Source organism: Rhipicephalus sanguineus, chromosome 4 (assembly GCF_013339695.2).
Source record: "Rhipicephalus sanguineus isolate Rsan-2018 chromosome 4, BIME_Rsan_1.4, whole genome shotgun sequence".
Classification (NCBI taxonomy): Eukaryota; Metazoa; Arthropoda; class Arachnida; order Ixodida; family Ixodidae; genus Rhipicephalus; species Rhipicephalus sanguineus.
Window position 1 is genome coordinate 180834814 of NC_051179.1, and position 25262 is coordinate 180860075.

Sequence of the window (25262 nt, forward strand, 5' to 3'; positions counted from 1 at the left end):
CATATTCCGCGAAAGCGTAATTAAGAACAACAGCATCCCCTGGCGCAGCAGATGTCACGGAACGCTACCGTTGGAGAATATGGCTTAGCTTTCTGACGTCTAGAGAAGCAGAATCCAAAACAGAAGCAAATGAAAGCATGAGTGTGCATTTATGTGATAGCTAAATCAGATGAAGGGAGTAGTGAGGATAGTCATAGTAGACTGAGTAGTGCCGAATGTTACTTTTTCAATGAACGTTGGACGGCGATATGAAATGAACGGTAAAATACCCACACGAGATGCCTTCCGCCTTCGAATCGTCTTAGGCGAATGTATAATATGAGAACATGCGTACATTGGGCTGTGTATTTCGTGAATACTTTGTGACTATGCCGAGAGTGGTGGTGTAAGGTCGGTGCTGTGTAAAAAAACACTTCAGTATCGCTAACATTGCTTCTGTTGGTGTTGCAGATGGGGGACCAGTCGGAGGCGTCGTCGGTGGAGTCGTCGGAGATGTCCTCCATGTCCGAGTCCGTGCAGAGTGCATGGTGAGTCCAGTACACCGGCACTTAGTGTACAGATTTTTTTCAGACAGGATCATTTTCATTTGGGTAAGCTGGTAATCTTCGCATTCCGAGTTGTTGCAGCAATCTTCCGACGAAGTGACAAGTGAGGATACTGCTGTCCCCGTCTGTCGCGGTCAGACAGGGTCAGTTGAGACACTGGGAAGGCTGCTCCATCAGCGGGTCTAGCAAACCACCCGCTTGAGTTTCCACGCAAACAACACCATGTAATTTTTACTTGTAGTCAGGTGCATGTTTCGCTGTCATAAAATATATGAATTGCGCATTTGCTCTATAATGCTAGACGCATTATTTTATCGGAGTAATTACGGTATTTAAAGAAACGCAGAAAGCCAAGTGGTAGCTTCAAAGTAGCTACTCTTTTATTTGTACAAGGACTAGTTGCCACTTTTCTCTGAGATCACCCAAGTCTCGTAGCTTGTGGGCGGCGGCTGGCGTTGGTTCCGAGCGGTTGCTGCGTCCTACAGGAGCGTCGTCTTGCTTCGGTCCCCGCCTCGTGGCTACTGTATCCTGAAAAGGAATGCTGTCACTGCTACGTCGGCCGAATCTGCGTGCGGCAGCCACGCGTGTCTCACCTATTCTCCTTCTCCGCCTTCCCTATGTATTTCCGAAACGGGAATAAACAATTGTTCACGAGAATGAGTGGGCGAGTTTATACTGCATCATGAAAGGTTACAGCGCACATAGACAGATACGAAGTAAGAACGCACAAACAGTGCGCTGAACTGAGACTTTATTAAGCCAAGCACCAACATAAAATAAGAGCACGAAAGCTTGGGCGAGTTTGTATGACACGATGGAATAACTGCACAGCGCCGAAAAAACAATGACAGACGAAAAAGAGCAGACACCACGAGCGCTGACTTGACACTGAATTTATTTCAAAAAAAGAGCGCAAAAGAAAACTACATTGGATGGCCCACATGTGCGCATACTTGCGCAGACGGCTCACAAAACACCTAAAAGTAACAGCAAAGTCACAGTGGTATGACACCAGATTTATGGATTAGATTACGTTGGTTATCCTGCAGACTCAGCGGAGGTTAGCTGACACATGCCTCGCCTTTCGTTTTTATATTTCATGTGTTTTTATCATTTCCCGTGTTAGTTTATCATCGTGTCTGAAAATGACAGAAGCGTCAGTATAGCACAGGCTCCCACCCGCAATCACGGCAATGTAGTGCAAGGTGGGAATAAGCCGTGCCTTTAAGTGAGCTGTGATGCTCTCTAAGACTTACATTCAAGCACCGGTCCGACTGCCCATTGTAACACCGTCCCCACACGAAAGGAACGTGGTACACGGACCCCTGTTTACAGGCCACAAACTGCATGCCACGTTTTGTTCGGCATCGAGCGTGTTTTTCACGCTCGTTGGTGTCAAGGGGCTTTTGTGAAGCAGGACATATACCGGGTATCCCAGCTATATTTAGCCATGAGTGAAAAATACAATATTAGAGGCAGGCGAGTGAAATTAGTTTCAAATTACTGACAGCCGCCTTCCGCACTACTGACAATTTTTTTGTTTCGTAATTAATTAAATTGTAAATTAGAATTATTTAACTGAATTGCCTTTAGGAAAGGCTTTAGGCAAGAAATGCTATTGACTTTTGATATTGAAAGGCAAGACTATTGACTCTAGGCAAGAAATGCGACTTGCAAAGTTCTAGAGCGTCTTCAGGAGCTCCCATTGCATTACTTGCGATAAAAAAAAATCTCATATACCGTTTTTTTCAAAGTTGTAAAGAAACCCCGAACACTGACGTGCGGGAAAAGGTATATTGGACAGTCTGGTAGGTGTCTGAACGACAGGCTCAGGGAGCACAAGAATCGTGTTGGAAAGACCGTCGTTTCAGGCCACTTGTCGATGCACTGTGAAAAGCTTTTCTGACAGTGCTCGGTTACCATGCTGGAAAGAGGATAAGCCGACCCGAGAAGCAATAGAAGCTTATCGAATTGATCGTCACAAAGAAAATTGCGTGAGCGCTCCTTCAGTGACTCTCTCAAATTATGGACATAATTTTTGAACGCTGATAAGCCGTATGCAAATTGCAAAATGATGACTGTAGTATTCCAACTTTATTTTTTGTTGGTGCTCGGCTCAAGAGTGCAGTCTTTGGCTTGTTAGACCCATGTTTGCTCCATCAGAAATAGTCAGTTGTCGTTCAGCGCTATGTCTTGTGTGTTCTTCCTTCGTACCCGTCTATGTGCGCTGTAACTTTTCATGAAAGAACAGATTCCACCTCTAGACGCTGGTTCACTTCCCGATCCATTGGTGCTTCGCACGGCTCAACTACAGTGAACTTGATTAGGTATAGAACACTTTCTATTATGCCAAGAACCAGGCTCTCGATTCCGCTTGTTAGTGCAGGCAAACCGGACGCTCTCTTTTTCATGTTTACTCTTTTCCTGATGGCGGCCTGGTACCACTGAATGTGATATGCTCGATAGCCCAACTCATCCCTACTTGGGAGCATTTGCTCCGAGCTCTAGCAAGCGTAACTCGGCGTTTTACAAAAAGAACCCACACGCAGTAGCGCAGTTCAAATTTTTTAACACGAAAGTGTTTTATGCCGGGGTCCACCACGGCTCCACTGACGCATTTCCGTCACGGATATGACGTTGTAAAATATAAAGACTAACATATGGCAAAGAAAAAAAACTATAAGAAAAACTTCCGTCACCGGGAGTCGAACTTACGATCTCTCGATCGCCAGCGCGCAGCGCGAAACGACTCCGCCACAGACGGCATGTTGTCTGCTATGCTAACGGCAAGCTTATTTATGTACACCATTTGGCGGTGGCTGTACTCAGAGATCGGCGGTACAGCGTGTCTTCGTTATCACTAGCGAGATGGCGCGAAGGGCTCGAAGAGCGCGCTTTAAAAGTCGTCCCCCACGCGGATTAGCGCGCGCCTCGACAGGGCGTGGTCGCTCGTGCGGGCGCTTATCTTGTGATCTCGGTGGTTTGTACGACTTGCGCTCTGCCTGCAAGCTTCCGTTGAGAGCACGATGGTCACCTCGCTCCCTGCAGCGGCCGCTTTTGCGAAAGAAGCGCGCTGCTCACGAAGAAATAAGTTACAACCGTGACAGTTCGCGCTCATCCTGTGTATGTATGTTCGTTCAGCGCGTCCTTTCTGCTTGAACAGCGCATTGTAAGTTTCGAGCGGCTTGCCGTTCTTCGCGTAACATTACAATTTGATGCTGTAGCATTCATTCCTTCGCGCTTGGGGCGAAAGAATGCACAACAAACGCTCAACTACGTCTGTGAAGGCACGTTTCACTTTCGTGTTACACCGATTCCTATGACAGAGGGATCAGCCATGTTTTTTTTTATCATTACAATGTTGGCACGCTGGGCCAAACGAAAGTGACACTCAATTCTCTTGAAAGCGCCCTAACCCCCATATACATGGCATGCAAGAATGAAATAAATCAAGATTACAAGTGACAATAACTGTACAATGCAATCGATAAAATTTCAGTACATCACGTGCAATACACGGTAATACAGGATGAACCAGCTCATCGCACATCGTGCGAGTCTTCAGTGTCGGTTCTGCATCTTCCAAAAAGAAAAGCTGGCGAAGGCTTGCACAAAGTCGCGCAAGGCTAGAAACAGCGAAGCCGGACGATTCTGAATTCTAATCTGGTTACTTCTAGGTTGTTCCTAGGCCTTAGCTAGGTGATGCCAAGTTGTTTCTAGGTTGCTTCTAGTTTGCTTCAAGGCTTTAGCTAGGGATGCTAGGTTGCTTCAAGGTTGCTTCTAAGCGCAGACAGGATCGAGGAGTTAAACCACGGAAGTCGCAGACACGACACGGATTTCTATACTCCAGAGACAGAACCTCGCACTGGAACCGAGCGTTCGCACCTCCCATAGATCTGCGGGCAGGTCGTCTTTCGCTTAGGCTTCTATCACTTCGGGGCGTTCTTGCAGCCTCCTTTCTGTTTCCCGTTCCCTAGTATTCTCTCGTTGCCGCGGAAGGACTCCGTACAGACGCTTCAGCGATGCTGAAACGTGCGGCGACGGTGTTTATTACTTGGTTAATCCCGACGGCTTATTAAAGCTTTCCTCAGGTACTGGTCGGTTACGTAATTGGTATTAGTTGCCCGTCTGCTACTGTCTTCATTTTTAGTGGACCAGCGGTGAGTAGCGGACATTGTGCAATTTCTCTGGCAAATACCCATCCATGATGATAATTGTTTTTTGTACACACCAAAGCAGAAATTTCTACGGCCGGCTTGGCTGTTAAAAATGGGAAGATAACAAAAGAAATCATTCAGAACCGTTTGTTAGCAAAGGATTTACACTGATTTTCTAAGGCGCACCATGCTTATATATCAATGTAACAGAGCAATGGCAACTAACGAAAGGTATCGCCCAAAAAGGCGGACAAAAATTTGTAGAACACTTAAGCTTCGGCGTCAATAATACAATTGTTAAGCGGTTTATTGGACGGGACTCGGCGACAATTCGCTATGCGACAGTCAAGGCCAAAGCACGGGCTCCGAGAGCGAGCGGCGTTTACAAGAGGACGACCCACTAGGAGCCGCTGGAGAACGCAACCGTTAAAGAGTACCAATTGCTTCGCCACAATTACCCCGGGTACGAAAAGGGAGCCGTGCGGCGACCTACCAGCTCGTCACTATGAGTGGGTCATAGTAGGCCTTGAGGCGCTCCACGTTGACTATGTCGCGCCCTCGACGGCGCATGTCCGAAGCTGGTTCGATGGGTTCGATCAAGTAGTTGACCGGGGATGTGCGCTCGACGACCCGGTATGGGCCTTCGTATTTCGGCAGCAGTTTTGAAGAGAGGCCACTTGCAGTGGCGGGACCGAGAGCCATACGAGCGCTCCAGGGAGGAACGTGGGCTCAGAAGTGGTGGTGCCGTCGCGAATGCTCTTCTGCAGCTGCTTGTTCCTGCGTCGTAAATGTCTTGGCAAGCTCGCGACACTCTTCAGCAAGCCTGGCTGTGTCAGAAATGGGCGCACACTCAGATGGATCCGGCTTGTATAGAAGTATCGTGTCGATGGTGTGCGACGGGTGCCTTCCGTACAGTAAGAAGAAGGGTGAAAAACCAGTAGTGCTCTGAGGGGCGGTATTATAGGCGTAGGTGACGAAGGGCAGAATGGCATCCCAATTGGTGTGATCGGCGGCGACGTACATTGACAGCATGTCGCCGAGCGTGCGGTTAAAGCGTTCGGTTAGGCCATTCGTCTGCGGGTGGTAAGCAGTAGTTTTGCGGTGAACAGCATGGCACTCTTTCAGAATGGCTTCCACGACTTCCGATAAGAAGACACGGCCTCGATCGCTGAGAAGCTCTTGGGGTAGACCGTGACGCAGTATGAATCTGTGTAGTAGGAATGAGGCAACATCGCGCGCTGTAGCCGCTGGCAGTCTTGAAGTCGGACCACGTCGTAAAATCGGATGCGTGGTTGTTGTACCACAGGCCGGCCACACCCGCGAGGTAGAAAACCAAGTTGGTCAATTTTCCCGCCTCGTACCATTTATTGGGGACACTCACGCGTTCATAGATCGCGAGCCAGTCCTCCACGTCGGTCCCATTTGCGCCAGTGAAGACTGGGGGGTCGCGGATACGAGGGACACCGGGGCATGAGGTCGGTGTAGGCGGAGGCGTCTGCTGGGCGGCGTCTTGAGGCATGGTAGCTGGTAGGGTACGAGATCGAAGCTCCAGAGGCATCGAATGGGAGCACAGCACCTCCACCAATTTGTTAAGCGGTTTACTGGACGGGACTCGGCGACAATTCGCTATGCGACATTCAAGGCCAAAGCACGGGCTCCGAGAGCGAGCGGCGTTTACATGAGGACGACCCACTAGGAGCCGCTGGAGAACGCAACCGTTAAAGAGTACCAATTGCTTCGCCACACAATGCAACACGGGCCCTGCTTAACGGGCCCTGCTAGCACTGCCTTCTCATTCGCTGGCGAGGCTTCGCTTCGCAGCGGATGCGTAGCCAGGAAAGAAATGGCTGTGCGCGTAGCATTGGCTCTTTTAAACTCTCCTACAATATTAACTACGAGAGCAGTTGTCAAGTACCTACTGCGCCGTAATTCATCATTTTACGATTTGACAAAGTAGCCACTACGTGTCTGCTGGGCGACAGGTGCCCTTACGCAGCTGCACACTTCCTTGAGGCTCTGGCAATTAAGATCAATTACGCATACGCACTTGATTGGGTGGGCACTTGAAATCACCCACTCGTTGCGTAGTTTGCATAGTGTGACGCCCGATGCAATTTTACTGTTCTGACACGAAATATTACTTGACACGAGACTCTAAGAACTACATGAGATCTTTCCTAGGCGGTTTTAAAGGGAAGCTGAAGCACTTTGAACACTTCCTTTGGAGCGTGTACTAACCTTTGCTGAATTCGAAGGACGAATCGATAGTTCTCAAATGTGAACTCAAATATAACTTGTTTTTGGCAAAGTACAGTAGCCACGTCCGCAAGACTTCTTGAGATTCTGAGCGAACGCGGTGGCGTCATCTTCGGTATGCCGCGTCATCTGCCACAGCACAACTGTTGAAACGTACCCTGCGCGATTAGCTCCGGGTCACGGAGGCCACGGTTCACATTGCGCTCGGCCGTTTGTCGTTATGGCACATATAGTAGTCCAGCTGCAGCACCTTTAGCTTCTGCGTACTTGCTTGAGCCGCCAGTGCATAAACAGCCCTCTCGCAGTTACTTTGGATCAGTGAGGGGCGGTAGTGTATTGTGGCAAAGGCGATGACGTAGTTCAGCTTCGTTCGTTTCTTTCGCGTAGTCTAAAGCTCCTGCTGCTGCTGACACTGGTCGACAATAATGCCAGTCCTTGTTAACGATAGCCGCAATGTTTTACCGACCACTTAAGCTGAATTCCCTTGAAGCACGGGCGTGTGCTAGAACACCTGCTCGACACGCGGACGGCGTGGGTTATTTCCTGGCTGGCAACGATCATATTTCTACTTGCATCAATCTTAGTTTTTCGCTCAGAAAGAAAACCCCTTGCTTTCGCTCACTACAAACGACACCAGAATTTCTGCGATGCACATAAAATTTAACTGTATCACCAGAAATTAGCAAATAATTTCGTTTTAGCTTGTGCGTGCCTCAATTTGAAAGAAATCTTTAGCCAATGGCCCTAATTTTGGGATGAGCGCTGTAAAACATGCACCACAAGAAGCGCAGCCGTTCCACTAAATTTATAGCAAAGCATTCAAGGTGTCTAAACTAATGCCAAGTGAAGTAAAGCTTTTGTTCCCCTGCGAATCACCTTTAATTCAAATTTTACACACCCCTATTCACTGGTGTCCAGGTTATTAACGTACGCTATTAGGAACATAACCTGAAATTGATGTTATTTTCGGGAATTCGTCCCGAATATGACTTGCACATGCACAAAAACATGGGGTGTCAGGCACGTTTTTATAAAGGGCACGTTTTTATACAGGGCAGAATATCGTGGGTACAGCGCAACATCAGTAGGAAAAAAACGACACACAGGAAAGAGCGCTGTACAGCGCTCTTTCTTGTGTGTCGTTTTTTTCCTACTAATGTTGCGCTGTACCCACGATATTCAGCATGAACCAACTCGCCCAAATCAAGCTCTTGTTAATACAGGGCGCACCAGCTATCACGCAGCACGATTTAAAAAAAAGATCGCCAGGCCTGCGCTGAAACCTCAGCACAGTCACAGCGAAAGCTGGAAGAGCGGCGTTTCTAGAGCCCGTTGTAAGCTCTCTTGGGGCTATAATACAAGCACACTAGAAAGATACCCACTACGCCATAAATCAATTTTTGTGAAGTTGGGAAGCACCTACTAAGCCATTATTCGTCATTCTGCGGAGAAGCGAGGCACCAGCTACACGTCTGTAAGGCATTATGTGCACTTTGTTGGCGCGACCACTGATGACGATGAAGAATTATGGCTCCGCCCTTTGTAATGGGTTGGAAGCTTTAAACGGCCCACCAGTTATGTAATTTGCATTGGGTGACGCCCGGTCGCTATACTCTACAGTATACTGTAGTAGCCACTACTCCTTTTTCGTTATTGCGGTTTGGCTAATTAGTCGTAATTATGTTTCTAATTCGGCAAGTACTCAGCTAATTATTAAAATGCCAATAAGGCATATGTAGGCATGCTCAAATGACGTCTAACTGCGCTTTGTTCAGCAAGGTACTAATAGCGTGCTCATTGTTCCCGTCTGATACAGAAATCACGCGAAATGTGAAAAATTACTACGATCCCACCCGCAAAAGGTGGGAGCGTAGTATTGACTGTATACCTCAAATACCTCACAGTAGAGTGTACTAGAACAGGGGAGTGCTCGGAACGGCCGCAGCTTCAATGTACAGAAAGTGAAGCCCAAACAGGGTCAATCCGCTTGTGGCACTGCGATCGGTAGTCTGTAGTGTGTCGCCGTTTAAAAGTTGCGCGCGGCTCCGCCAAAGTGGTGCAGGGGTAGAATGCCCGCTTCCCACTCGAAATGCCCGGGTTCAAATCGCAGCTGTAAATGGCGGGTTTTTATTCTTACTGTCACCTTTTATAGCTCTATTGGTTTTCCTTTGTTTCTTAAAACTAGCTTGTGCTGCTACGTCTTGCTACAAAAAGTAACGTAAAATGAGAAATCTCGTTTCGAGTCTTGTATTCGCAAAAATCTGGGAGGCCATACTTTACGTTCTTGTTGAATTCGGGGCGGTGGCAATGCAAATATCAACGATCACTGTCAAATCTCTTCTATTTTACTTCACATTTCGCGTTACTTTTTGAAGCAACACGTAGCAACTGAAGCTAGTTTTAAGAAACAAAGAAAAATCAATACAGCTTCAAAAGGTGCACTAGAATAAAAACTTACAATCTCCAGCTGCGATTCGAACCCGGGCCTTTTTAGTACAAAGTGGGCATGCTACCCATGCACCAATTCGGTGGAGCCGCGCACAACTCTTAAACGATGACACACTGCAGACTACTGATCGCAGCGCCACAAGTGGATTGACCCTGTTTGGGCTTCACTTCTCGAAGCTCGTTCCGAGCACTCCGCTTTTCCAATACTCTACCACTGGCGAAGAGGTTCTGTGCCAGTGGTTTTATACTGTCCGCGGCGCATGATGCCACGGACGTGCGCAGATCCTGAAGAGCGGTGTCCACCATGCCTAGCTTGAATGTTCATCTTGATTGCGGCCATGTCTGAACTTGCGTTGATCACGAGGGGACCAAAACACACGTCGCACGAAGTTGGCATACTGGCGATCGCTAGCAAAAAATCCTGCACAGCGAGGACAAATTTCTTGGTTAGCGGCATGGTCGCAGCCGTTTCGCCGTGCCCACTCTAATATAGAGCAATAGTCAGGTCGAAGTAGAATAGCCTAAAATAGTTTTGGAGATTACACTGCTGTAATTTCAGAGTGATGGATATTTGAATCAGTAAATTATATCAATTCTAAAATATTTTTCGCCTGTTTTTCGAAAAAGCAATGTGATGTTCCGCAAAACAAAGATTGACTTTCTGTACTCGCACATTTTTCGCGGTCGTCTTGGAATATGGAGGAAGGAAAACTAAGGAGAGGCTTTATCGTATCCCAGTGCATTGCGAAAAGTGTTACAGTAGGGACGTCATATTTACGGGGCAAACAAATCGATATGGGGCAAATAAAACAGCAGACGCGCCCCGCTGTGCTCTGCGCGCTGGTTCGCTTCTCCGCAGATTTGTAGTCACGGCGTAAACTTAGCGCGTATTCTGCGGTTTACATGCAGTGAAACGTTGTAAGCACACATTTGCCAGGCCATTTGTGCCTAGCAGGCCCGAGTGTTGTGTGCTAAAATTCGTCGAGAAGAGTTGTTGTGCAACAGTCCAGAAAGTACCGGTACGTGCCGCGATCAAAAACATTCAGCCCCTGCATCACCATATTCGAGGTCACCTGGCAGCGATTTACGCGTTTTGTAGCGTTAGCTACACTTGCCTAGCCGGGGCCAATTTCGCGTGGATCCTCATGAGCCGTGCTGCGCATGCATGAGGAACAGTGATGTCACACAGCTGGCTCACCGGGGCCGGCATCTCACGCGCTCTCCGCCACCGCCGCGCGCGGCTCGCCGCTGCTGGTCTGCGCGTTCGGGAGGAGTGGCGTCATAGCCGCGGCAGACACACTGGTGCCGGCGCGCGCGCTGTCTCCGCCACCACCGCACTCGACTCGCCGCTGCTGGTCTGCGCATTCGAGAGGAGTGACGTCGTAGCCGTGGCAGACACACTGGCGCCGGCGCGCGCGCAGCTATTCGCCTTCCCTGTGCAGCCGCCGTCTGACACTGCGCTGGAGCCGCTTGATAGCGCCTCTCACTGGCATTTGCAGGTGGGTAACGCCATGGAGAAGGAGAGCGCAAATGCTGCTCGACGGCGCAGAAGAGCCGAGAAGATTACCTCATCGGATCCCGAAGTAGTTGCCGGGCAATTAGCGGTTCAGCGTACGAAGAATGAACAGAAGGCTAGTAATCTTAGACAATCTGGAAAGCTAAGAATAATCAGCTGAACCTTTGCTAACGCTACGTATATCCTAGCATAGCCTAGCTAAGACACTGCATTTTTTATGTCATGTAATCGGGACGTGAAGCATAAGTTTGAGAAAATGCGGGGCGTGAGGCCCTTCTTTTCTTTTCTCGTAGCCTGATTTACCGATCTACTGGCCGATTAGCTGTTCTGTAGTGCAGTGCGCGTGGCACTGCACGATTTTAGGAGCTTGCTTAGTAACTATTCGGCGCAACGCCAAACTAGTATTTGAGTTAACCTTAAGTCCAAAAGAGGACACCGCTGTTTTTGAATGCGCATTTTTGGCGAACTTCTGCGACTTACATAGATCTATCTATCTATCTATCTATCTATCTATCTATCTATCTATCTATCTATCTATCTATCTATCTATCTATCTATCTATCTATCTATCTATCTATCTATCTATCTATCTATCTATCTATCTATCCGCCTACGACTTTGTCTAGCCGCCTACGACTTTGTCTAGCCGCCTACGACTTTGTGCTCTCCTGGCCGTTTCGTTAGTGGGATGCATACCAAAATTGGCATGACCGTATTACGAACATAAATGACAGGTCATAACATGAAAATCACGATATCATGTCATGAGCATCATGATTTACATGGGGCTCTTGTGGCCGTTTTGTTAGTCTGATATATACCAAAATTGGTATGGCGTAACAAGAGTACATGACTAACGTAAGTGACAAATGCTAACGTGCAAATCGTGACACGCATGTCATGTACAGCATGATTTGGTCTCGGGGTGCTCGCGGCCGTTTTGGTATATATCCGAAAGGATATATACCAAAACTGGTTTCATGAGACGTTTCTGTACGACGAACGTATTTGACACGTAGTAACATGAAAATCATGATATGCATGTCATGTACGATATGATTTACATGCCACGCTCATGGCGCACTCGCGGCCGTTTATCTAGCTTGATATACACCAAACTTGTTATTGCATGATGTGACTGTATGGCGAATATAAATGGCAGGTGGTAACATAAAAACTTTGACATGCATGTCATCTACGACATGATTTACATACAACGCTCATGGGGCACTCAAGGCCGCTTCACTAGCTTGACATACATCAAAATCGGCATTGCACGATGTGAATGTACGACGAACATAAATGACAGGTGGTAACATAAAAATCATGACATGCATAACATGTACGACATGATTTACATACAATGCTCATCGTGCAGTCGCGGCCGTTTGGATAGCTTGATATACACCAGACCTAGCATTGCACGACGCGACTGTATGACGAACGCAAATGAGAGGTAGTAAAATCAAAATCCCGACATGCAGGTCAGTTAAGACATGATTTACGTCCCACACTCATGGTGGGTGCGCGGCCGTTACGCTGGCTTGGCATGTATCAAATTCTGTATTGCGCAACGTGACCGTATGACGAATATAAATGACAGGTGGTATAATGAAAATCGTGATATGCATGTCATACGGCTTGATTAACATGCCCTGCTGGTGTACTCGCGGCCTGTTCGCTAGCTTGATATACACCAAAATTGGTATTTGGCATAATGTCTCTAAGACGAACATAAATGACAGGTCCTAACATGCGAATTATGACATGTATGTCATGTACGGTATGATTTACATGACACGGTCATGATGCGCTTCCGGCCAATTTGTTAACTGGATATATACCAAAACTGGCATGATATGACACGAATGCGTGGTGAACATAAATTTCAAGTCATGCATCGCGCATATCAGAATATACGTTTCATTAGCATGGTACATAACAGATTGTACATTCATGCATGCATGCATGCATGCATGGCAAACATAGGATATATTGTGAACTAGATGGCATGGCATGAATGACTTCATTTGCCCCAAATACAAAACAAGGCGATGTATGCAGCTCTTTGCTGGCTGCTTCGCATTACATCGATTCCCACAGTTCGTGGGATCTGCTGGTTTTTTTATACGCGATCGCCAACGTAAAGTTTCAAATTCCAGTGCGACCACAACTACAAGCACGCAGCGCGCGCACACCACACAGTACATACACCACGTAGTCCGATAACAACAAAAGTTTATTACCCTTCCGTATGAACGACACAGCCTCTAAAAACACGATATATACCTTCGGCGCGTGTTATGTACGGCACGTTATACGCCAAAAACAAACGTTCACGTGTGTCGTGAGCTGACACAATGAGTAAGAACCAACAGAGCGCATGTCGGAGAGCTTCGCACGCAAATACCAAGCATTAGTTATCAGCAAAGGAGCGAACGTACGTATACATGACAAGTGCTGAACGTACGCATACATGACAAGTGACACATGGTGCTTTCCGCATTTCGCGCGATTTGCACCGGGTATACACAACAGCTGGGCATTGAGTAGCGTTCCTAAAAAACACACAGAGGGAGCCTAGCATGCTTAAAGCCCCGCAACGGTGGTCTAGTGGTTATGGCGTTCGACAGCTGGCCCGAAGATCGCGTGATCGAATCCCGGCCGCGGCGGCTGCATTTTAGATGGAGGCGAAAAAGTTTGAGACCCGTGTACTTAGATTTAGATGCACGTTAAAGAACCCCAGGTGGTAGAAATTTCCGGATCCCTCCACTACAGCGTCTCTCGAAATCATATCATGGTTTTGGGACGTTAAATCCCCAGATAATATTATTATAGCATGCGCACATCGCTTGCGCTTGCACAGCCGCTTGCACAGCGAAAAAAAAAAAGGCTGGAAAAGTTTTGCGACTCGCTCGATGCGCACAGCGCTTGCATATGAAGCGATGCATCCGCATCGCTTGGAGGGGATGCAGATGTTTGCGATGTCGAAGTTGACGAATGTGACGTCAGGGCGTTTCAATAGTTTTCCTTCCTCCATGTCCTGAAGCACCATTGTTTGTGGGAAGACCTATTCCTAGGAGAGATCATAGCAAGTCTGCAGCTTCCCCAAACCACAGAAGATCGCGAACTTTCTGTAGCCTCTTCACCAGAATGCGCATATTCATCACGATGGTGTCCTAGTATCGGGCAGCTTAACGGAACGATGGGTTAGGAAATTTCGGCTATGACATATCATGCATTCGGCAGCAGCGACTTACTACTTGAAATCAGGTGGCAAGATTAAGAGGTAATGCCGCAGCATGTGGCATTGCAGAAAATGAGAGCCCTGCCGATACATGACCAAAATCGTCACAGAAGGCATACACCTCCGCGCTCTCTTCGCATGAGAGAAAAACGGATTTGAATGTGTATCTCGTTGTCCCAGCTCGCCGCTGTCGAACGTGCAGTTAAATTATTCAACGACAGGAAAAGAACATCTTACCGTCATTCAGCGGTAAAGGGGCCATATCTATGGGACATGTGTTGAAAGGCGCAAGCTCTAACCACGCCTTGTGTTGGCTGGCCAAGCTTAAGGACCCTTCTGTTCGCCTCTTAGGAGTCTTACATTTCAATATTATGACGTAAGTGTCTTAAAAGGCCGTACCAAGGCACTTTGATGACAACAGCTTCACTCGCGCCGCCATTGAACACCGCCCAAAAAGACCATGACACCGTCTTGGGACTCCTGACGGCTTCGCCGAGTGACGGAAAACTGACTTATGACTGAGATGCCTACTAGAACAGTGGTGGAAGGCTAAACCGCGGTTACCATGTATTTAAACGAGAACTGGTGCAATTTCATTCGATAATGTTTGTGGAGAACTCGTCAATCGGCTTTACGCTCAAGGTGACTTCAACAGTTCGGCTGGAGTATCTTCAAGCTCTGCAAGAAGATCTGACGGGTGGACGCATCCCGCAATAGAGTTGTAATAGGGGGAGTTACTGCATGTTGGTAAATGGACAATAAAGGCAAATATTAGGTCGACGTTGACGTAGCGGTCCAGAAACCTCGTAGTGCCACCTTTGCGCCAAGGAAGTGCTTATTTAGAAATAAAATCACCTTTTAGCGGCCCACATCGCTTTAGGGCACTTTAAATCACCCCCCTGAAAGCGGTCTTTCTCACGTCACTGTTGCCGTGCCCAACGTTGCCCGCCTTTACTGCGCGGCGGCGTGCACTGGCGGCGTGCACCATTCGGGCATCCGGCAACATCACATGCATGCAGTATTTTGTCGAACTTTCTGTCAGAGCGACTTTCACGAGCGCACAAAACACACGCGCCAGTTCGCAATACCGAAACTACCACTGAGACGCGACCGCGTGAGCGAAGCAGGGCGCCGGGCGAAGCGCAGTTCAGCGAAAACGGAACGTTTGAACCACGCGCGCCGTTCCCCCATGGCAACGCCAAAGAGGTTCTTTTTTCCATGAATAAAACAGAAACGAACAAGCAGCATGTTATTACGCCTCTTGATGCACGGAAGGTTATTATTGCGATAGCAATTATATGAACAGTCTCGGCTGATTTTTGCCGTCGCTGTCGCCGCCGACATGCACCGTATATGTCTCTCTCTCTCTCTTTCTATGTATATATATATATATATATATATATATATATATATATATATATATATATATATATATATATATACACACATACACCAAAGCCACAAAGAAAAATTATTCCGAAAAACGTTCCGACGGAAGGAATCGAACGGGCGACGTCCCGCTTTCCAGCGCGCGGCGTCAGACGGTTAGGCCACCAACAGCACCGTCTTTCAGCCCGCTAACGGTGAGCTATTTATATACACTACTTACATCAGCATGCTTTCTTATTTACCACACACATGGCGCGATGTGCACGCGTGGCGCGCTTTAAAGATCGTCGCCCCGTTCCTTCGAACGCCGTTGCTCTTCACCCTACAGGGCGTGGTCACCTTCGTGCGCTTATCGCGAGCAAAGAAGGGGGCATGATAATTGATGGTAGCGCAGGCCAAAGACACGGACAAAAGAAGGCACATGAGACACCAAAACGCTAACTTTCAACAACTGTTTTATTACCAGCTGATCCCGCTAGTACATGTACTGTCTCACGGTCATACGTCACGTGTGCATAGCTCTGACACCCATAAAATTGTAACCTACACGTGTACATCACAAACATGACGACACTGTATCAAACGCATTTTTCTTATAGTGCTTATCCACAAAACAGTTTATCGCGAATACATGTACTCCAGTTCCTTATTTGAAAGAAAGGTTCCGAGGAGGAGGATAGGGCGAGCCCAAGCAGGAGGAACTTTGCTGTCGTTCCGTACATACATAAGTTCTCTCATGGAATAAAGAAGATTGCGGAAAAATGTGACAAAAAAGTAGCTTTTCAGCCCCTAATAAATTGGTGAGCCTATGCAGAAACACAAGACTAGACAAGATAATAGATACGGTATGCGAAAAGAAGCATCGAAACAAATTTGTTAAATGCAGCACGTGTGTCGTCTACCGGATTCCACTTACTTGTGGAAAGTCCTACATCGGAAAGACCGGCAGATACATAAATGATAGATTACGCGAACATAATAGCAAAGTAAGTAGCGTTGCTCCTGACGGTTTCCTTTCCCTGCATTGTCACGCATGTAAGTGCAGACCTAGGTTTAATGAAACGGCCATCATGAGTAGGAGTAGGTGCGAGATGACGCGATTGATAATGGAGGCCAGCAGGATTTCAGCGTTTGGTGACGCTTGTGTGAGCAGTCCGTCAGTGGTGTTGTCAAATAAGGAACTGGAGTACATGTATTCGCGATAAACTGTTTTGTAGATAAGCACTATAAGAAAAATGCGTTTGATACAGTGTAGTCATGTTTGTGATGTACACGTGTAGGTTACAATTTTATGGGTGTCAGAGCTATGCACACGTGACGTATGACCGTGAGACAGTACATGTACTAGAGGTGTGCACGGGCTCCGGGTAGCCCGAAAGCCCGAGCCCGACCCGGCCCGTGGGCCGGGCTCGGGCGGGCCGACACGTTTCCACCTCGGGCCCGGGCCGGGCTCGGGCTACTTGGAGTTTTATCGGGCCGGGCTAGGGCCCGGTGCAAAGCCCGACTCAAGCCCGCAATGTAGAGAATGAGCGGGAATTGTTTTCCAGCACGCATACAGCGCCTTTTCCGCGACCGCCCTTTACCGCTTTTCCTTTCCATTCACTACTTTAAACAAAAGGGGAGCAGGTAAAGCACTGCCTCTGTTGCACTCCGACAAACAGAGAAGTAACACCACCTGAGCTAGTGACGGCGCCACGCGACTGTTCGCGTTAGATTTAAGGCCAAATCCCATATGAGTGAAAATGCACGCGACAGCGACGAGCGACCCCACGTAGATCGCCTTCGTGCAAGGTGACGCTTGCATGGGCATACTCCATACACGTGACGGCTTTGGCGGGCGAACTCCATTGTAGCTGGCATGAGGCCGTCTACATGTAATTTGTAATATGTGTAATAGACTGTTCGTCGTGTGTCGTTTGATCATATTTGATATGCTCAATAAAATGTCAAATTACCGGAAAACGATGTTTGTTTTCGCAGCGAACCTTCAAAAAGCCGGGCCGGGCCGGGCCGGGCCCGGGATTGTGTTTTCGTACGTCGGGCCGGGCTGGGTGGGCTCGCAGCTCTTTGCCGTCGGGCACGGGCGGGCCTTCGACAAAGTCAGCGGGCCCGGGCCGGGCTCGGGCTCGGAAATACGGCCCGTGCACAGCTCTAACATGTACTAGCGGGATCAGCTGGTAATAAAACAGTTGTTGAAAGTTAGCGCTGTGGTGTCTCATGTGCCTTCTTTTGTCCGTGTCTTTGGCCTGCGCTACCAGTAATTATCATGCAACCATACCAACAAGCCAAAATCGCCACCCTCATCGAAAGAAGGGGGCGGCTGGCGGGGGGGGGGGGGGAGCGGGGTGTTGTATGTCTTGTGCTTTACCCGCGATGTCCGCGCTAAAGTCAGAGAGCGTGCGAAGGTCGCTTCGCTCGCCGCAGCGGCCGCGTTTGCGATAGGAGCGCGCTGTTCAAACAGAAATAAGTAACAACTGGGACAGTTAATTCAAGCTCGTCCTGTGTGTACCTGTTCGTTCGTTTCGTGCGTCCTGCTTTATGTTTGAGCAGTGCGCTTCCAATGTCGAGCTGTGACGCATGATAGTTCGCGCTCGTCCTGTGTGCGTTCTTTTCGTGCGTCCTTTGGGCTCGAGCGACGCGCTGGCAATTTCGAGCTGCTTTCCGTTCTTCGCTTTACATTCCAATTTATTGCTATCGCATACATTGCTCCACCGTTGCGGCGAAACTGTGACTTTGTTTTATTGCAGCTAGTTTGATTACGAGTGATTAATTGTAGTCGGGACTTTCTCACGTCATCGGGATCATTTCTAAAATGTTCCTCTCGTGGCGCTCATCGTTTGATACATTTAGCTTAAATTCTCGGTAAGTTGGGCACTGCTGTTGATAATACTGTCGTTTTCGACGTTTTCATACATTGAGTTTCCTCTGACATAAATTGTTCTTTGCCTTTGGTGTCCCTTTAAGAAAAAACAAAACGGCTTGCAAGACTGGACATATGTGATGGTATTGTGCGATTTTGTTTTTTGTCAGATCTTTGATACACGAAAGTGTTTTATTGCCGGGGTCCACCAAGACATCGATGACGTATTTCCATCACGGAAATACGCAAGGGCTAAATCATGATCGCGGTTTTGAGTCGTCGGTACCGAGATGTGCCACTAGGCGTCATCGTGGGTGCGTCCACATCAAGCGCTGCAGTATATGCCGAACAGTAGACATTGTACAAGCTCTCATATACCAGTGCACTATAAACAATCAACTCTACTTTGTGACGACAAGTTTCACTTTCGTTTTATGCCGATTCCTATGACGCAGGGATCAGCCACATTTTTTCAGCTTCAGAACTCTCTTATTTTCCCGCGCGCATGCGAAGAACAAAATAGTACTGCTGGCGTTGACTTAACGCCGCCCGTTACCTGTATAACTGTCAGCGATGCTACACAACGCACGTACGGCAAAAAATCAAAATAATTCAAGCAATCCAGTGACTTGCTTGACGAGCTGCACAAATGAAAGAGTACGTTACTTTACAAAAACGCTATAACACAAAAAAGGAACGCTCACTTTTGTCACCCACCAGAACATGCTCTTTAAGTTCGTTTCCGTGACGTCTAAGGAATCTGAAAGTGACAAAAAATTTCCCGGATCGCACTGAAATCAATGCGCGCTGCATTACCTTGCCGAAGCACTTGCATATTTCGCACTGGCTTAGGAAGTTGACGCGAATGAAAGCCAGATTGCTAGATATTTAGCAGAAGCATAAATGTGCGGACAATAGTGTCATTGGACAAACCGAACAGTCTGGTCTTAACAAAGTGAGCGGCATTAAAAAATGACTCATCTCAACGGTCGTGCAGCTTCTAGTAGCGCATCATAACAGCCACTGAATGCCCGATTTTTTAGGCGCAAGCGTGAATGCCCCTCTTGTCAAATCGCCGTCGTGAAATATCGAAATACTTCCGTTTAACGTAAGGACACATTCCGCAAGGCCTGCAGAACGGAATAGCACCAAATGCGCGTCCGCATCTCACGCGTTCATGTAGTGAAACCTTTTTTGACAGTATTTGTCCTCATCAACAACTACTATTCTCGTCCAAAAGAGGTTGTACTGAGAGAACCTTGGTAATTTTTCATTCGCAGGGATGACTTGGTCGTGGAGAATCCAAACCGAGCCAAACTAGAAGGCTGCCTCCTGTCAACGATCATGCTTGTTGTATGCTGTATCATCGCTCTCCTAGTCTACGTGTTTGTTCAGCTGCAACCACAAGGCAAGTACACCAAACACCGACGAGCTAAATGCTTGCGATTCTTCGAATTCCAAGAAAGGCTGTACTCGGAGAAGCTTGGAATTGCGCCAAGATACAATAAACTTGTTGGGATTGCTGAGTATTGTTGAAAGAAATTTGCTGCTAAACAAAAGGTTCAGCTACGTAGTAAGGATTCGTCATAAACGATTCCTGCCATACGCAGAACAGACTGGCCCCCGTTTTTAGGCAGGCTAATGGAGCATAGAAGGTCGTTAACCACAGACTCGCCGTCTAATCATTCTTTACATACAACGCGCAGCACCATGCAAACTACGGAATGGAGAGCGTCAATCGTTGTTCTGACATATAAATGCTAGTGGAAGCACATGCGCGAGCCAGCCATCGAATAACCTAAAGAAAAAAGCCTGATCAGTTCTCTCTGCGTGCAGAATTAGATGGTGCTACCATACCTGCTCACATAGAGATAAGTTCTCGCCTCTACATTCAGAGGCTCTGCTATCGAAACGTCACACAACGTGCTTGCAAATGTGAGATCAGTGCGGGGACGCTATCGGGTCGCGGGTCTTTTAGCGTCTTCAGTATCAACGAATAGCGATGTAGCACTACCTAGCATGATCTAGCATGAGCAGTGATCTACATGAACTATACTCCGTTTCACACATCATGTGCGACGCTGTTAAAGCTGGCGTGACTTCTTGCACTAAATGTGTTCGCACCAAGAAATAGTTCAGTGATTTTAGGTTTAGTGGTTATGACGCTCGACTGCTGACCGAAGGCCGCGGGATCTAGTCCCGGCCGCGGAGGCTGTATTTTCGATGGAGGCGAAAGTGTTTGAGGCCCGTGTACGTTAAAGAACCCCAGGTGGTCGAAATTTCCGGAGCCCTCCACTACGGCGTCTCTCATAATCATATCATGGTTTTGGGACGTCAAACCCCATTATTATTATTATTATTATTATTATTATTATTATTATTATTATTATTATTATTATTATTATTATTATTATTATTATTTTATTATTATTATTATCATTATTATTATTATATTCAATGATTTTACTACGTGTAATGTGATTTTCTTTAACACGAATGTGTTTCATGCCGGGGTCCACCAAGGCTCTCATGACGTATTTCCGCCACGGAAATGCGTCAGCAAAATGAACGCCATAACATTGCCAAGAAAAAAAAGCTATGAGAAAAAGTTTCGTTGATAGTAGTCAAACCCACGACCTCTAGGTCAGCGACGATGACTGGCGGGCGTTTAGCCAAATGTGCTACCTCCAAAGCTTTTTTTTTCTTTGTTGCCCTATTGACTACAGGTCACATGGAGGAGGCTACACGAACGTGCCTTTTATCTTTCACAGCTTCCTATCACAGTGCTCTTAGTTCGCGAGGTGGTGTCGCGGTCTGGACTTGGCAGAGAGAAGCAATGCATTACCTCCGCAATTATTGAGTTCTGCAACGTGCCGTTGCTACGACCCTCCCATTCGGCGCTTTTCCATTAGGAGAAATGTAGCTTCGTCAACGCTTTAACACACCGCAAGGTGGGGGCTTTAGCCCAAGCCTCGCTCATAGCGTCTCTCCATGTTGAAAAATAGATCTCCACATTGAAAAATAGCTCTGGCTGTCGCACCGCGTGTCCGCTCGGCCTGTGAGAAATAATGACCAGGCTAGAGGGAAGACATGACGCGCGTAGCGTTTCTCTCGCGTTTCATGACGCTTTGAAGGAGTGGATATCGAGTATCAGTTTTTACTATGTGCTTGCTGATGCCATCTTTTGCGCGGAATTCATCATATACTGTGGCCAGGTATATGGTAACTTTTGCTACCGCAAGGGCTAAATCATGTTAATGAGCGTTAGCCGTCGGGACGGAGATGTGCCTCTAGGCGTCAACGTTGGTGCGTCAAAATCAAGCGGTGTTATATCTGCCAAACAACAATTGACATTGTACTAGCTATCATATATCAATGCACTATAAAAAATCAATTACTTCTGTTAGGACGTTTCACTCTCGTATTATAACGATTCCTATGATGGAGGGTCAGCCATCTTTTTCGTTTTTAGCCTCAATATTAAATGAAGATGCGCTGTGCCCTAGAAATAAACAAACCCCGTTATTTATACGTTATTTATACGGTTGCAAATATGTTGTTCTAGATCACTTAGCGTCTCTTTGTTTTCATATCGTGGCCTCCGCGATTAGTTATGGTGGCATGCAGCCGGAGCCAATCGCGGAGCTCGTTTACGATGGCTACAGCCATGGGACTGAACTTCTTGCTAGCTTCCACTTGATGTATGAAACGGAGTTTAGCTACGGGGACGACTAGTATATCGTACGGCAGCCCCTTCTGCCTTGCGCTACCCCCGCGGCCTACCCAGGGTGGCGGCCGACAATGCGTTGCGCGATGGGCGTCTGGCAATACAGGCATCTTCAGTTCGTCTGGGTGGCGTCGTGTTACAGTTTGCGTTGTTCTTATTGGCCCAACTGCGAATGTAAACTGTATCGTGCTGCGATATGTATGTCGTGCGCCATTGTGCTATTGTGTGCGCATATGCGTAAATAGAGTTTTAGTTTAGCGCGCGCAACGGCCTTGCGCACGCAACTGGTGAGAGAGAGCAAGACTGCGCATGCGCTGAACCTAAGAGAGATGCGTGCGTTTGCGCGCGCAAGAGATGCGCACGCTAGATCTCGCCGCTTACGTTGCGCCCGCTACGGCCGTTGCGTACCTTACGGGCGCTTCTCTCGCGAGATCTCGTACGGTCGAGACAAGCAAAATGGCTGCGTCCGACAGCAGCACAAGCGGCACGGCGGTCATGGCAGCGAATAAATTCCGCGTCCATTTCGGAACTGCCCTCGATTTGGAGCTCCTTGCCTACGTGAGTAGCTTGAATCCGTTCGCGGACCCAGTGCAGTGGACAGTGATCGGTGCAAAGATGCAGGAGATATTCGATGTCCTCGAGACTGCAGTCGCCCTTCAAAAGCCACCGCTCTCTTTTTGTGAGCATCAAATCGTCTATCCCTTCCAATGAAAGAGTGGCCAAAAGGCGCTCATTCGAAATGATGCTGGAAGGCATTTTTCCTCCCTCGCTGCTGCTCGCCTCGTAGAAGTCGTACCAACCGTCACCGTTCACCACAGATCACCTCAACAAAATTTGCGCCATCGTAAAATCTTGCCTTGTCTCGTGCATTGACTTGTGTCAACTATGATCGGCTATTGTAGTTTATTTCTTAGCCCCTAGATGGCGCAGAAAAACACACCAGAGGTGATGCTACCCAAGGGTGATATCATCCCTCAAGCCGTACAGTACAGGTACCTTGGAGTGATCCTAACCACGGAAGGGGACATACACGGGGCACATGAGAAACATTTGAAGATAGCATCAACCCGTGCGTGCAACATCCTGCGACGGCAGTGTCTATGGGGATGCAACCGTTATGTGCTTGTTCGTAACCTGTGGAAATCCGTAGATGTACCGGGCCTGACTTTCGCAAACGCCATCATGTGCCTTTCCGCCAATACAAGAGAGTGGCTCGAACGTGGACAGCGCGCGGTAGGCAGGCTAGCGCTTGGCTGCCACGGGCGAGTTGCTGTAGAGGCGATTCAGGGAGACATGGGATGGTCGGCGTTTGAGGCCCGCGAGGCACAGAGCAAAATCGGCTATGAGGCGCGCCTCCGCAACATGGACGATACCAGGTGGGCCCGGAAGCTATTCCGATATATCAATATCGTTGGCATCCGGACACAGTGGTGCGCCCGTGTGCAAACCCTGCGCCGAAAATAAGGCTTCCTGGCACGCACTGAGGATGAGGCCGCCGAGCGCAAGACTGCCATACGGACCTTGGTACGCCAAGCGGAAGTGGAGTGCGAATGCACAAAGAAAGACCACGATGGCACTGTACTGCGAGCACAAGGGCGAAATCTCCGCGGAACCACTATACGATAATAGTGTCGGCAGTACGCTGCTCTTTGAGGCTCGGGCGGGAGCGCTTCGCACACTGTCCTACCGGCGACACTTTGACGCCGATCCAGACGTACAGATGGCACTTTGCAGGGTCTGCGGGAGCGAGGAGGAGACGACAGAACACATAATTCTCAAGTGTACGCAACTGACACCACGACCAACAGAGGGCACCACGCTCCCGCTGGCACTGGGATTTGAGTCATCTGAGGACCGACGCTACAATGCAGTATCGGTTGCGAAGGCTCGTCTACGAATGTGGTGGACATTAATGAGACGATGACTGCAATCTCCGCCCCGTCTCCTCCTATCCTTCCTGCTTTTCCTTCCTTCTTTCTTTCCTTTTTTTCTCTCTTCTCCGGCTAGGACGCGATCATGCGTCCACCCGATCTAAAGGGTACGGCCACAACGTATCATCATCATCATCATCAGGCGAAGGTGCTGACGCCTAGACGCAGTCCACGTTTCGGTTGTTGCGTACGGTAAACTAAAAATGCAGGAGACAGCCTCAACTCTAACGTACGCAGCGCGCAGGCCGTTGCGTACGTAAAGGTTTGCGCGCGCTAAACTAAAACTCTCTATTAATAGCATACTGTGTCGTAGATAGCTCCATTGTGGAAGTTCGCTTTCCTGCAGTGCTTTATTGGCACTCAGGACATAGGAAGCCCAGGGATACCGTTCCGCGTGTGATCCCGCGATATTGAGAATTTGGCGCCCGATTGTACGCAAACTGTACGCTGGCGAGCACCGGCGATAACGCTGGAATGCGCGACTGTGCACGCTGCAAGCGGACGAGTTTCTCTCAACGAGAAGAATCTCGACGATGGACGATGGTGCTCGCCGCTACCATTGTACTATGAACTGCTTGCTCTAGTTGGCACATGATTATATAACACTTGTTAAGGCCTATGATGAGACGCCGCGGTGGAGGGCTCCGGAAATTCAAAGACCAGGTAGTGGTTTCCTCCTCGCCTTCGCTACCCTTCCTACAGGCCATATCTCACCCTCGCCACTTATTTCTTAAAAGCACGTGTACCATGTCCGCACCAAGCGTTGACGCTAAGAAGATTTCGCGCTTCTCGGCTACATTCTGTTATTTTCTCCGTTTGCGCAGTCACAAACGCAGAAATTGAATTGAAATTAGTCGATCGCGCACGATAGTCATGCGAGGCGAGAAAACAGATGGGCGGATGCATGGCAAAGCAGTGCAGGAGACAATTCACATCTGATATTTCGCGTATACAGACCATTCGAGAGTATGTACTATATAGACGTTACGGGAATCACTGTTCTTCGTCACGAAGTGCGCCAGAAAGACGAGAAACGCCAGGGGAGAATATTGCGCTCGTATTTTGTATTTTCAGAGGCTGGTAAGGGGCCTTTTAACGCGAATATAACCCAAGCACACGAACCTCTGGCATTCTCGGTCCACCGAAATCACGGCGGGGATCCGATCCCGCCACTTAAGTCAGCAAC